The 13,929-nt window shown below is 40.9% G+C and overlaps 1 pseudogene; it reads left to right on the top strand.

The window, feature by feature from the left end:
* The first annotated feature begins 10,720 nt into the window (after window positions 1–10,720).
* Window positions 10,721–11,450, top strand: LOC123820676 (annotated as a pseudogene).
* Window positions 11,451–13,929: the final 2,479 nt, after the last annotated feature.

The following is a 13,929-nucleotide window of genomic DNA, read 5'->3' as shown; positions in this document are numbered from 1 at the left end:
CCGCCACTCCCACAATGCACCAGGCTAGCTGGGCTCTTTCTAAGCATCTCCTGAATAAGAAATGCTGCTTGCCAGCAGCAGTGGATGCCAAGAGGGAAGCATGTGGCCTCAGCAGGCTCCTAAAGAAGCCAAGTCACCTCCCTCTGCCATGTGCAGTGCTCAGGGTCAACAGAGACTCATGAGGTCTTGTTGTAGTGAAATAATTACATACATTATCTGTTGGATAATTTTTTAAATACACATAATCTCAACCACTTTATTTATTACCTATATTTTCAAATGTTTATGGGTCATTTCTGCATGAATGTCAGAAGTCACCTTAAATTCAAAGTGCCCAAAATTTAACTCAGGTCTTTTCTTGACTCCCCAAATTGTTTCCACCTGGTTCCCCTGCATTAGTTAATGACCATAGTAATCATAATAGCTAACATTTATTGGGTGTTTCTTCTATACCATTACCAGTACATGTTTTACATGTACTAACTCATTTAAAACTCATGAAAATATTAAAACTTATCTACCCCATGAAGTAAATGCAATCATCCTTCATTTTACAAGTTAAGAAACTGAGTTACAGAAAAACTAAGTAACTCCTTCGAGTACACAGTAAAACCGAATTCAACTGTTGGCCTTCCACCCTAGGGGCTCTGTGCTAAACTGCTCTTTCTCACTGCTTCGCCAACCAGCAACTACCCAATACAGAAAACTTATCTAGACTCCTTCTTTCTTTACGTTGCACCAGCTCCCCACTACATCTAATCAGTTATTAGGTCCTGTCAATTCCAATTCCTCTATATGACTCTTCTTAATTATGTCTCTTCAATCTGTCTAATTCTCAATGCCCACTCTTGCAAGTCATTCCTTTATCATATGTTACCTGGACTGCTTTCACATAAAGAGCAATATTTTTAAAACACAGATTTTATCACTTCACATTCCTACTGATTTTTTTTCCTGTGGGACCAGACCCCTTAGCAGTCTGATCTGTCACATCTTCAAGGTTCCTGTGTTGCCTGCTTCCTAGGTTCCAGCCAATGAAAATACCATGGGCCTATGAACCCACCAAATCCTTTCCCATTCCCCTGCCTTTGAATATGTCATGTCCTCTGCCTGGGATGCCTTTCTCTCCCTTCCATTTCTGGCTCTTTCATATATCAAGGATCAGATTAAATAACTCTTCTTTGTGTAGCCTTCTAAAACCTCCCCCACAAAAGTGAATATATAGCTCTCTATTTACACTCCCGTAGCATTTAGTACATATGTACATAATAGTAGCATTTATCATAGCCTATGGCAGTGATTTTCAACCTTTTTCATCTAATGGCACATGTAAAATAATTACTAAAATTCTATGGCACACCAAAAAATATATTTTTTGCCAATCTGACCAAAACATAGGTCATTCACATGGAATGGCTATTGTTGTACTGTTGGCTGTTGTCATTCTTTAATTTGACAATCTAAGGGAAAAGAGGTCAGTGCCCTTAACTAAATAGTATCACATGTTTTAAAAATTCTTGTGGCACACCAGAGTGCCATGGCACAACCATTGAAAATTGCTAGTCTATTAATTGTATAGCTGTGGTATTTTCTTAACTGTCTCCCCAACTGGCCAATCAATTGTTTGGGGTCAGAAAACTTTCTTCCTCTTCTTTGTGTCCACAGTGTCTAAATGAAACTGATATCCTCAAAAAAAGTTTATTGGATTAATTAATTATTATTAACATGAAGATTATGCTCACTAGCAGGAAATACCACTAAATCAATCTCAGAATTTAGATGCTATGTTTATAACAGGCATCTTATCTTCCCTAGATGTCATCATTTATTTCATGCATCTATAAATTTCCATTAACAAAGTATTGTCCATAAATTTTACCTTGTGAGTGATTGAGACTACAGGCTCCACTTCAGCAAGTAAACAAAAAAATTTTTTAATAATATAATATTCTTTTCATGTCTTTTAAAGAAGAGAGATAAAGTAAGTAGCTAAAACAGCAAAGATTCTATTAACAACGTGATATGGGCTCTGTGCAGTCAGAAAACTCAAGCCCTGAGTAGACACTAAGAGACCAAGGGATTGATGGTAAGAAGGCAGAGAATGAGGAAAAGGAAGTCTGACATGGGAGAGATTACTAGAACCCTGAGAAAGGATGGAAAAGCTAGAAACAGAAGGACCAACCAGGAGCAATAAGAAACCAGAGACAGTACAAGAATATGACAAAAAGGTAGGTAGACACACAGTGCCTCCTCACACAACCAAAATAAAGACAACAACAATTTAGAAACAAAATATCAACCAGAACTGACAGAAAATTGAACTGTATGGAAGTCCGACAACCAAGGAGTTAAAATAGACACATTCATCCAGACCCATACGAGGGGCAGAGTCAGGTGGCTGGGCAGAGGAGGGTCTCAGCAAAAAAAGTGGTGGCTTGCAGACCCCAGGCACACAAGGCAGCAGCTGACAGACCCCAGGCATACAAGATGGCAGTGGGCAAACCCCCTGGCTCAGGGTGGCAGTGGGAAGATCCAGCGAGGTGGCAATTGTGGAGCAGGGCACTGAGCACAAGGTGGCTGGCTGACAAGATGGCCCCACATTTGTGTGCAGATAAACCAGGTGAAACTAGGGAGCAAGACAGACCATGCAGCCCAGGGCTCCAGCACAGGGAAATAAAGCCTCAAAACACCAATTGAAAACACCTGAGGGAGTTGAAGTGCCAGGAGAGACTCCCAGCCTCATAGGAGAGTTCGTTGGAGAGACCCACAGGGTCCTAGAACATACACAAGCCCACCCACATGGGAATCAGCACCAGAAGGGCCCAGTTTGCTTTAGGGAAGTTACCAAAATCTGACAGAGAGTAGAGCAAGCACCATTGTTCCCTCTCTGGTCCCTGCCCCACACACAGCATCACAACCAAGCAACTGGGTTGCCCTGCCCTGATGAACACCTAAGGCTCTACCCCCTACACATAACAGGCACATCAAGACCAAAAAAATGGCCCAAACGGAAGAACAGATCAAAGCTCCAGAAAAAACTCAACTAAACGATGAAGAGATAGCCAGCCAACCTATCAGATGCACAGTTCAAAGCACTGGTGATCAGGATGCTCACAGAATTGGTTGAATTTGGTCACAAATTAGATGAATAAATGAAGGCTACTCTAAGTGAAATGAAGGAAAATGCACAGGGAACCAATAGTGATGGGAAGAAACTGGGACTCAAATCAATGGAGTGGATCAGAAGGAAAAAAGAAACAACCAAACAGAAAAGAATGAATAAACATGAATTCAAAAAAAATGAGGAGAGGCTTAGGAACCTCCAGGACATCTTTAAACATTTCAGTATCCAAATTATAGGGGTACCAGAAGGGGAAGAGGAAGAGCAACAAGTGGAAAAGTTATGTGAACAAATAATAAAGGAGAACTTCCCCAACTTGGTAAAGGAAATAGACTTCCAGGAAGTCCAGGAAGCTCAGAGAGTCCCAAAGAGGTTGGACCCAAGGAGGAACACACCAAGGCACATCATAATTACATTATCCAAGATTAAAATGAAGGAGAGAACTCTAGAAGCAGCAAGAGAAAAGGAGACAGTTACCTACAAAGGAGTTCTCATCATACTGTCAGCTGATTCTTCAAAAGAGACCTTGCAGGCAAGATCAGGCTAGAAAGTATTCCAAGTCATGAAAGACAAGGACCTACATCCAAGATTGCTCTATCCAGCAAAGCTATCATTTAGAATGGAAGGGCAGATAAAATGCTTCTCAGACAAGGTCAAGTTAAAGGAATTCACCATCACCAAGCCCTTATTATATGAAATGTTAAAGGGACTTATCTAAGAAAGAGAACATGAAAAACATGTATAGTAAAATGACAGCAAATTCACAATTATTAACAACCACACCTAAAACAAAAACAAAAGCAAACTAAGCAAACAACGAGAACAAAAACAGAACCACAGAAATAGAGATCACATGGAGGGTTAGCAACAGGGAGTGGGAGGAGGAGAGAGGGGGAAAAGGTACAGAGAATAAGTAGCATAAATGGTAGATAGAAAATAGACAGGGGAAGGACAAGAATAGTATGGGAAATGTAGAAGCTGAAGAACTTAATGACACATCGGCTTGAACTAAAGGTGGGGAATGTGTGTGGGAGAGGGTGTGCAGGGTCGAGGGGAATGAAGGGGGAGAAATGGGACAACTGTAATAGCATAATCAATAAAATAAATAATTTTTAAAAGAATATGACAAAAAGTAGAGCAGGGAGTTCTGCCTTGATCATCCTAGAGATAGGAAAATTGGGCCCTTTAAATCATATGCTTTGGGGTCCATCTCTCTCCAGACCGAAGCTTCTCCTATTCATCTTTTCACTCTCAGCACCACATCACAGAAGCCAATGCCTGGGGAGCTCAATAAATATTTGTTGAACTAAACTTGGATTGGCACTCAGACATAGAGAAAAGAAAAAGAGTCTTGGAAATCACTTTCAAGAGACCAGATCTAGGGAACTAGAGAGTCTGGGTCATCCACAGGGCCACCTGGAGGAAAGGGATAAAAGGTCCTGGCTTTCTGAAAAGGATAATGAGGATGTGGTTACTTATATTGAGGGTGCAGGGCCTCAGGGTGTTTTGTGAAACCCTGAGGGAGAAGTGACTTGACGAGAGGTGGTACATAAGATAGCAAATGAAAGCATCTAGATCTGAAACCACTTCCTTTACTTGTTGCCTATTAAAGAAGCTCCAGATCTACTCTGAGCAACTCTTTGCAGATGTGCTTGGGCTCCCAGCTCCCCGCCTACATCTCATCAACCTTTTCTTGTTGAACTGAAGTTGAACCAATACCCTGAAGAATTTCATAGCCCCTCTGTAAGGAAATACAGGAACTACTTGGGAAAATAAAAACAATTTGTGGTTGTGTTTTACTAGTGCCCTCCAAGGTTCCCTCTGTCTGAAATGCTTTACCTCCTTCTCCTTTCTCTCACTATCTCCAATACACAACTTCATCCATTAATGCCCATTCATCCCTCAGGGTGAAGCTCAAATGTCCTTTCTATATATTGTTCTTATTGTACCACCTCTTTCTTTCATAGCAGTTTTCAAATTTTGTCTTTAAATATTTTTTCTGTGATTATTTGATTAGTGCCTTTACCCTCTAGACATGAGCTCCATCAAGACACAGATCATGTCTGGTTTGGCTCACTTTTTACATCCAGAGTGCTTTATCCTGTGCAAGTTACAAAGGAAGTCCTCAATGTTCAATATTTTGGTTATTTAATGAAAATGCAATAGTTTGTGAAGATTTTAACTGGCTTACCTGAAATGTAAAAATCTGTGGCACACGTTTCAGTAACAAAGCTATTTACTCCTAAGTATATTAACTTAGTAAGTTTTCAAATGGATAAAAATGCAGAAGAAAAATATTAACTTCAACTTCTGGATAAGATGGAGGCATAGGTAGATAGACTTTGCTTCCTCAAAAAAACAAAAGAAGGCCAACAAACAATTTAAAAACAAAAAAATAACCAGAACTGTTAGAAAATAGAACTGTATGGAAGTCTGACAACCAAGAAATTAAAGAAGAAATATTCATCTAGACTGGTAGGAAGATTGGAGACAGGCATCTGGGACAGAGACGATGTGCGGCAAGGCAGCAGCTAAGAACTGGGTAGGCAAGGTGGCAACTGGCAGTCCCACATTAGTGTGCAGATAAACTGGGAGGAACAACTGAGGAATGACATAGACCACACAAACCAGGGTTCCAGTGCAGGAAAACTAAAGCCTCAAAACTTCTCGTGGTAAAAACCTGTCAGGAAAGAAACTCCCAGCCTCACAGGAGACTCTGTGGGAGACCCACAGGGTCTTAGAACATACACAACACCACCCTCCAAAGAATCAGCACCAGAAGAGCCCAATTTGCTTGTGGGTAGCAGGTAAAGTGACTGAAAGTGGTGTGAGAACTGAGAAAGCAGCATTGTTCTCTCTCTGACTCCTCCCTCACATACAGTGCCACAATGCAGCAACATGGGTTGCCCCATACTGGTGAACACCTAAGGTTCTGCCCCTTACAACACAACAGGTCAGCCAAGACAAAGAAATATGGCCCAAATGAAGGAACAGATTAAAACTTCAGAAAAACAACTAAGTGACAAAGAGATAGCCAACCTATCAGATGCAGAATTCAAAACACTGGTAATCTGGATGCTCATAGAAATGGTTGAGTATGGTTGCAAAATACAGGAAAGAGTGAAGGCTATGAAAAGTGAAATAAAAGAAAATATACAGGGAACCAACAGTGATGGGAAGGAAACCAGGACTGAAATCAAACATTTAGAACAGAAGGAAGAAATAAACGTTCAATCAGAACAGAATGAATAAACAAGAATTCAAAAAGATGAGGAGAGGTTTAGGAACCTCTAGGACAACTTTAAACATTCTAACATCCAAATCATAGGGGTGCCAGAAGGAGAAGGGGAGAGCTCTGGCCAAGATGGAGGTGTAAGTAGACACCCTTCGCTTCCTCACACAACCAAAAGGAAGATAACAACCAATCTAAAATCAATAACCAACGAGAAGTGCCAGAAAATCAAACCGCATGGACCTCCAACAACCAAGGAATTAAAGAAACAGTTAAACAGAACAACCAGACTGGTTAAGATGGTGGATGGAGAGAAACCATGGTGAGGTGGCAGATCATGGGCGTGAGGCTGGATGCAGAGAGGCGGCAGGCTGCACGGGAGGGGCTGACTTAAGGGAAAACTGAGACTCAGAGGTGGCAGTGGACTACGGTGGTTGCCCCAGTGGAAGAAACTCCCAGTGTCACTCAAGAGTTCACTGAAAAGTATGCTAGAGATGAGCAGGTGAGCTTTACTGTTCACTCTCTGCTGCCTCTGCAATCTGCCTGTGGGAACAGGCAGCACCACAGCGCAGGAAGGAGGGTTGCCCTGCCCCAGGGAATACATAAGGCCCCTCCCCCTTACAACTTAACAGGGGACCTGAACAAAGATAGGGCCAAAATGAAACAATAAAGCAAATCCTCAGAAAGACAGCTAAGCAATGAGGATATAGCCAACCTATCTGATGGAGAATTTAAAGCCCTGGTAATCAAAATGCTCACAGAACTGATTGAGCTTGGTTAAAAAATGAAAGAACAAAAGAAAGATACCCAAAATGAAATAAAGCAAAATATTCAGGAAACCAACAGTGACAGTAAGGAAACCAGGACTCAAATCAATGATTTGGAACAAAAGGAAGAAATAACATCCAACCAGAACAGAATGAAGAAACAAAAATTCAAAAAAGTGAAGAGAGTCATACAAACCTCTGGGACAACCTAAAATGTTCCAATATTTGAATTATAGGGGTTCCAGAAGGAAAAGAACAGCAGCAAGAAATTAAAAACTTATTTGAACAAATAATGAAGGAAAATTTCCCCAGTCTGGCAACAAAACTAGACTTTCAGGAAATCCAGGAAGCTCAGGGTGTCCCAAAGAAGTTGGACCCAAAGAAGAATACACCAACACACATCATCATTAAGTTACCCTTAAAGATTAAGGACAAGGAGAGAATCTTAAAAACAGCAAGAGAAAAGGAGACATTTACCTACAAAGGAGTGCCCATAAGGCTATCAGCTAATTTCTCAAAAGAAACATGCAGGCAAGAAGGGGCTGGAAAGAAGTATTCGAAGTCATGAAAGGCAAGGACCTACATCCAAGAATGCTCTATCCAGCAAAGCTATCATTTAGAATGGAAGGGCAGATAAAGTGCTTCCCAGATAAGGTTAAGCTAAAGGAGCTCATCACCAAGCCATTATTATATGAAGTGTTAGAGGGAAATAACTAAGAAAAAGAAGATCAAAAAATATAAATAGTAAAATGACAACAAACTCACAACTATCAACAAATGAACCTAAATAAGTAAAAGAAAGAAAAACAATGACAACAAAAACTAAGTAAACCAGGACAGGAACAGAATCAGAGAAATGGACATCACATGAAGGCTTTTCATTGGGGAGGGGGAGAGGAGGAATGGGGTGAAAAGTTACAGGGAAGAGGTGTAATTGGTAGGCATTAAGTAGATGGGGAGAGGTCAAAAGTGATATAGGAAACAGAATTCAAAGAACTTATATGTACAACCCATGGACATAAACTAGTGGGGGGGGGGATGCTGGAGGGTTGGAGGGTGCAGGGTGAAGGGGGGATAAAAGGGGAAAAACTGGGAAAACTGTAATAGCATAATCAATAACATAATTTATTTATTTATATATTTTTAAAGATTTTATTTATTTATTTTAGAGAAAGGGGAAGGGAGGGATGAAGAGAGAGAGAGAGAAACATCAGTGTGTGGTTGCTTATCACATGCCCCATACTACGGACCTGGCCTACAGCCCAGGCACGTGCCCTGACTGGGAATTGAACCAGTGACCCTTTGGTTCACAGGCCAGCACTCAATCCACTGATCTACATAAGCCAGGACAATAAAATATAATTTTTAAAAAGAATTTAAAAAGAAGAAGAAAAGCAAGAAACTGAAAACATATTTGAAAAAAATAATGAAAGAGAAATACCCCAATCTGTTGAAGGAAATAGACTTCCAGGAAGTCCAGGAAGCTGAGAGAGCCCCAAAGAAGTTGGATTCACAAAGGAACATGCCAAAGCACATCATCATTAAATTACCCAAGATTAAAGACAAAGAGAGAATCTTAAAAGCAGCAAGAGAAAAGGAAATAGTTACCTACAAAGGAGTGCCCATAAGGCTATCAGTTGATTTCTCAAAAGAACCTTGCAGGCAAGAAGGGGCTGGAAAGAAGTATTCGAAGTCATGAAAGGCAAGGACCTGGGTCCAAGATTACTCCACCCAGCAAAGCTATTATTTAGATTGCAAGGGCAGATAAAGTGGTACCCAGATAAGGTCAAATTAAAGAAGTTCATCATCACCAAACCCTTATTATAGGAAATGTTAAAGGGACTTATCTAAGAAAAAGAAGAATATCAAAACTATGAACAGTAAAATGACAGGAAACTCACAACTACCAACAACTGAACCTAAAAATAGAAACAAACTAAGCAAACAACTAGAACAGGAACAGAATCACAGAGATGGAGATCACATAGAGGGTTACCAGTGTGGAGGGGCAGGGTGGAGAAGGGGTAGTTAAAAAATAGACAGGGAGAGGTTAAGAATAGTATAGGAGCCTGGCTGGTGTGGCTCAGTGGGTTGAGCACTGGCCTGCAAACCAAAGGATCGCTGGTTCGATTCCCAGTTGGGGCGCATGCCTGGGTTGAAGGCCAGGTCAACTGGTCAATGTATCTCTTGTACATCAACGTCTCTCTCCCTCTCTTTCTCCCTCCCTTCCCATCCTTCTAAAAATAAATAAATAAAATCTTTAAAAAAAAGAATAGTATAGGAAATGGAGAAGCCAAAGAATGTATATGTATAACCCGAACTAAGTGGGGGGAATGCGGGTGGGAGGGGGGATGGAGGACAGAAGTGAATAAAGGGGAGAAAATAACGGGACAACCGTAATAGCATAATCAATAAAATATACTTTAAAAAAGAAAAAAACTTCCTGTGAGAAAACATAATTAAGAGTTAGAAAACACAGAAGATAGTTAACACTATATAGGTCTAAGACTGCTATCCTTTGAAAGGTGTGCTTACAAGGTTGGCCTTGGTTGGTGTCTGGAAATTTGGATTTTGGGAGAGTTATACCATTCCCTAATAAGAGTAGTTCACTGAACGTAAAATGTTTTTACAAACAATTTTGTATATACTGAACACTTGTTTGCCTTCTGAGATTCTGAAAATTTGGTACATGAGAGAGAAAGTAGCTAAATTATTGACTGTTAATAAAAACCCTGGAGTCCTAGGCTTAGGCAAGCTTCCCAGTAGACAACATTTCACTTATTTTGTCATGACATGTTGCTAGAGGAATTAAGCACATCCATTGTGACTCTGCTGGGAGAAGATTCTGGGGAGCTTATATCTAATTTCTTCTGGACACCATCCCATACACCAGTCCCTTTTGCTGAATTTACTTTGGATCTATTCACTGTAATAAATCACAGTCACGAATATGATTATATGCTGAATCCTTTAAGTCCTCTCAGCAAATCATTGAACCTTAAAATGATGTTGAAAACGAGCCCTGGCTGGCATAGCTCAGTGGATTGAGTGTGGGCTGCGAACCAAAGCATCGCAGATTCGATTCCCGGTCAGGGCAAATGCCTGGGATGCAGACCAGGTCTCCAGTGGGGGCCATGTGAGAGGCAACCACACATTGATGTTTCTCTGTCTCTCTTTCTCTCTCCCTTCCCCTCTCTAAAAAAACAAATAAATAAAATCTTTAAAAAATAAAATAATAATGCTGCTCGAATCAGTGCCTTAAAAAAAATTATCTTGAAAACCCCTAACACACCTTCTAAATGGTTTTATAATCTATCCAGCTTTTCTTCTTTCACCTGACAGTAGCTACTGTCTAAGTCATCATCATCTCTTACCTAGACTACAGCACTTTACCTCTCTCAGGCACACGACCCCAGTCCAGTTCATTCTCTACAAACCCCCCACCCCACCACCACCTTTCCACCTGTCCTTGGCCTATTAAGACAGGCTGCTCAGCAGGAAGTGAGTGGAGTAAAAGGGGGTGGGAATTGGGCTGCACTGAGGTGGGGAAACCAGTGTCCACTATCACTGCAGCTCCAGCCCATGCAGGCCTGCCTGGCCATGATGATCCATGGCTTCCAGATCAGTCACTGGGACCCCTCCTTTTGTACCCGGGAAGCTGACAGCTACTAAGACCCATGTCATGAAGTCAGCATATGTGGAAAAATTAGCTGATGAAGAGTATATACCGCAGGTAGCAAACACAAGGCCTGCAGGCCACATCTGGCCCTCCACCTTGTTTTTCAGCCTGGCACCTTGTTTCTACCCAGCAGCAGCGCTGAGCTCCTTGCCCCTCGTTAAGTAATAGTTACATTTATACAGTCCTAAAATTACATCTGGCCCTTTGAAAGCAACTGCAAGGCTGATGGGGCCCCCATTGAAAATGAGCTTGACACCCCTGGCATATAACATTCTTCCCAAAATGATGTTTGGAGACATCATTTCAGAAATGATGTTTGAAGAATCTAGCATTGTTCTGGCTTTAGAATCAAGTTCAATGCTACAGATGCCTTAAGATGTGTAAACAACTCCCAAGGAAAGCTCAAAGTGGCCTATGCATAAGAGTGGCAGGAAAGCAGGATGGGGGGTGAAGGAGATTGTTAAACCATATGATTGGACCTATATAACAGATTATAAGGGAACATTATTTGGAGAATCACTCAAGTTAAAGGTTGTACCCACAACAGATCATATACATACAGAGAAATTGAAAGCCAGAAAACAGATTAAGTGTTTTGAAAAAGTTCTCCTGTTTGAGGAAGAACTTCATGATTGAGGAAGAACTTCATGATTGTTTCCAGTCTAAGTGTGAAAATTACAGTAATGTCTTCCAGGTTTTTCCTGCTGTTAAAGTTTATTGTTGTTGGGGTTTTTGTTTTTGTTTTTTGTTTGTTTGTTTTGAGAATTGATGGAGTGCTTATCAGAATGAATGACACAAGACTTTACCATGAGGCTGACAAGACCTACACATTATGAGAATACAGATCACAAGAGAACAAAATGGGTAATTTAACACATATTCTGTGTTCCTTCTTCACGGAGCCCAATGCAGTAGCATAGTATTTACCAGTCAAGGGAGCAGTTTGTAAGAAGCTGATATTTCCAGAAAGAATTGATCAAAACCTCAGACTCATAAGAAAATGTACCTATGCAATAAAATGTGACATACCACATGCTCACCATGGAATTTGATGGAGACCATGGCTGTGTGGACAGGGGTATTTTTATTATGAGAATTCATTGCCTTGTCTATGTGCAGATTTTCAGAAGCCTTAAAGGAAAAAATGAAATAAAAAATTGTTGCAGGCAAAATATAAAATAAAAAATAAAGTCAAGGTGAATATCCTGAGACTGCCACAAAAACACTGAAAAGCCTGCTTCCATTTCCAACATCCTATCTTTGTGAAGCAGGGTTTTCTGCAGTGACAGCAACAAAAACAAGAGTGGACCAGACATAAGCAACATACTTCCGGTGTCACTGACTCCAATCACCCCCAGATGGGACCATCTAGTTGTGGGAAAACAAGCTCAAGGCCCCCACTGATTCTGCATTATGGTGAATTGTATAATTATTTCATTATATATTACAAAGTCATAATAATAGAAATAAAGTGCACAATAAATGTAATGTGCTTGAATCATCCGGCAACCAACCCCCACCCCCTGGTCTGTGGAAAAATTCCATGAAACCAGTTTTTGGTGCCAAAAATGTTGGGGACTGCTGCTCTACACCACAGCCAGAGTGATCTTTCCAAAAGACAAATATGATAATGCCATCTGGTGGCAGAAAGAACCAATGGGTTTCTCTGATGTATATCTATATATCTATAATAGTTCATAAATTGAAAGTTTGTAACTAGAAACACTCTTTAACCTGAGAAAAAATGGAAAAGATATTCAGTGATCTAATCTCCAAATATTTACCAAGCCTCACTGGTATTATAAAGCAGCTCTACCACATTTAGTGAAAGAATAATTCCTATGTAATTTTAAATTTTCAGAAGCATAGAAAACAGTGGGAAACTTTAAAATTCATTGAGAACTATTAACATAGCACTGATTCCAAACTAGATAAGGATAATTCTCCTAAAGTAAAAATAACAATCAAGGGTCAGCAGGCTACAGCTTGTAAACAAAAATCAAATGAGAACCATCTGTGGCTCAATGCTCTTTCATCTGGGTCTATCTGGGTGACCCTGATTTATGGGCCTGTCAGTTTTATCCTCTCAGTCTTAGGCAATGGCCCTACCCCTCTGGAACTGGAGAGAAAACATTCCCAACTCTTGAGCCTGTGCCCTAGGACTCATAGTGGCAATATCAGCCCTGCCAACTTCTGGACAATTGGAGGGGGGCATTTTTCCCTTCTCTTGAAGGATAGTGCATGTTTGCAGCTAGATATTTCTATTGGCCTGTCTTATAGAATTTTAGATATCCAATGGCCTTCCTAGTTTACCTAGGGTCATCACTTGCAAAACCTAACCAGTAGCTGTCTTGGATTTTCAAAACCAGAACAGATTCCCAATACAGACCTTTTCCAAAATCCCTTGTTTTTTATGCTGCAAACCAAGTACTGTGCATTGATCAGGGGCTCCCAGTTGTGGACAACTGTCTAGGTTCCACCTTCAAGACATCTGGTATGGGCAGCTGCTGGTTGCAAGCTTGGTGGCAAGCCCCAAGCCAGGGGTCACTGAATCCACCAGCAGAAAGGCCCCATGTTAGCCACCAAAACTGCTACCAAACTACAGGGGTTTGTTTACCTGCACATATCAAAGCCCAAACAATCCAAACTGGAGTATGCAGCAAAGAAAGCAAAGTTTTATTTAAGGAAATGACACCAAACCCAGAGACATAGGTGAGATAATGCTCTAAGATCTGGCTCCCAATGGCCTTTAGGGGATGTGTTATATGGGGAAGAGGGAGACCATTAATCATGGTCATTGGGATTTTGGGTCATTGGATCTACTGACTGGTCAGAGCTAAGAAAGAAGGTAGTTGATCATTGCATCTGGTCTTGATATCAGCCACGGTGTCATTCTGTCTGGCTTTGCAAGGATGTGGTTGGTGAGGGTATTCTGTTTTTTCGGGTCTAGAGCTGAAACACAACTGAGGCCTACAGGTTATCTTCAGTTTATTGGAACTTCTATTTCTGTGGTAAACACACTTGAGGCTTTATTCTTAAGCATCTGTTTGATGCTGACCAGAATCTGATGTCCTAAGGGCTTAATGTTTCAGGGAGTAAATGTGAATGGAAAGAGGGAGGCAGATGAGTC

The sequence above is a fragment of the Phyllostomus hastatus genome, unplaced genomic scaffold (genome assembly GCF_019186645.2).
Source record: "Phyllostomus hastatus isolate PE091 unplaced genomic scaffold, TTU_PhHast_1.1 phas_contig_36, whole genome shotgun sequence".
NCBI classification, from domain to species: domain Eukaryota; kingdom Metazoa; phylum Chordata; class Mammalia; order Chiroptera; family Phyllostomidae; genus Phyllostomus; species Phyllostomus hastatus.
Note: the sequence above shows the minus strand (reverse complement) of the source record. Positions and strands in the feature narration are given on the sequence as shown.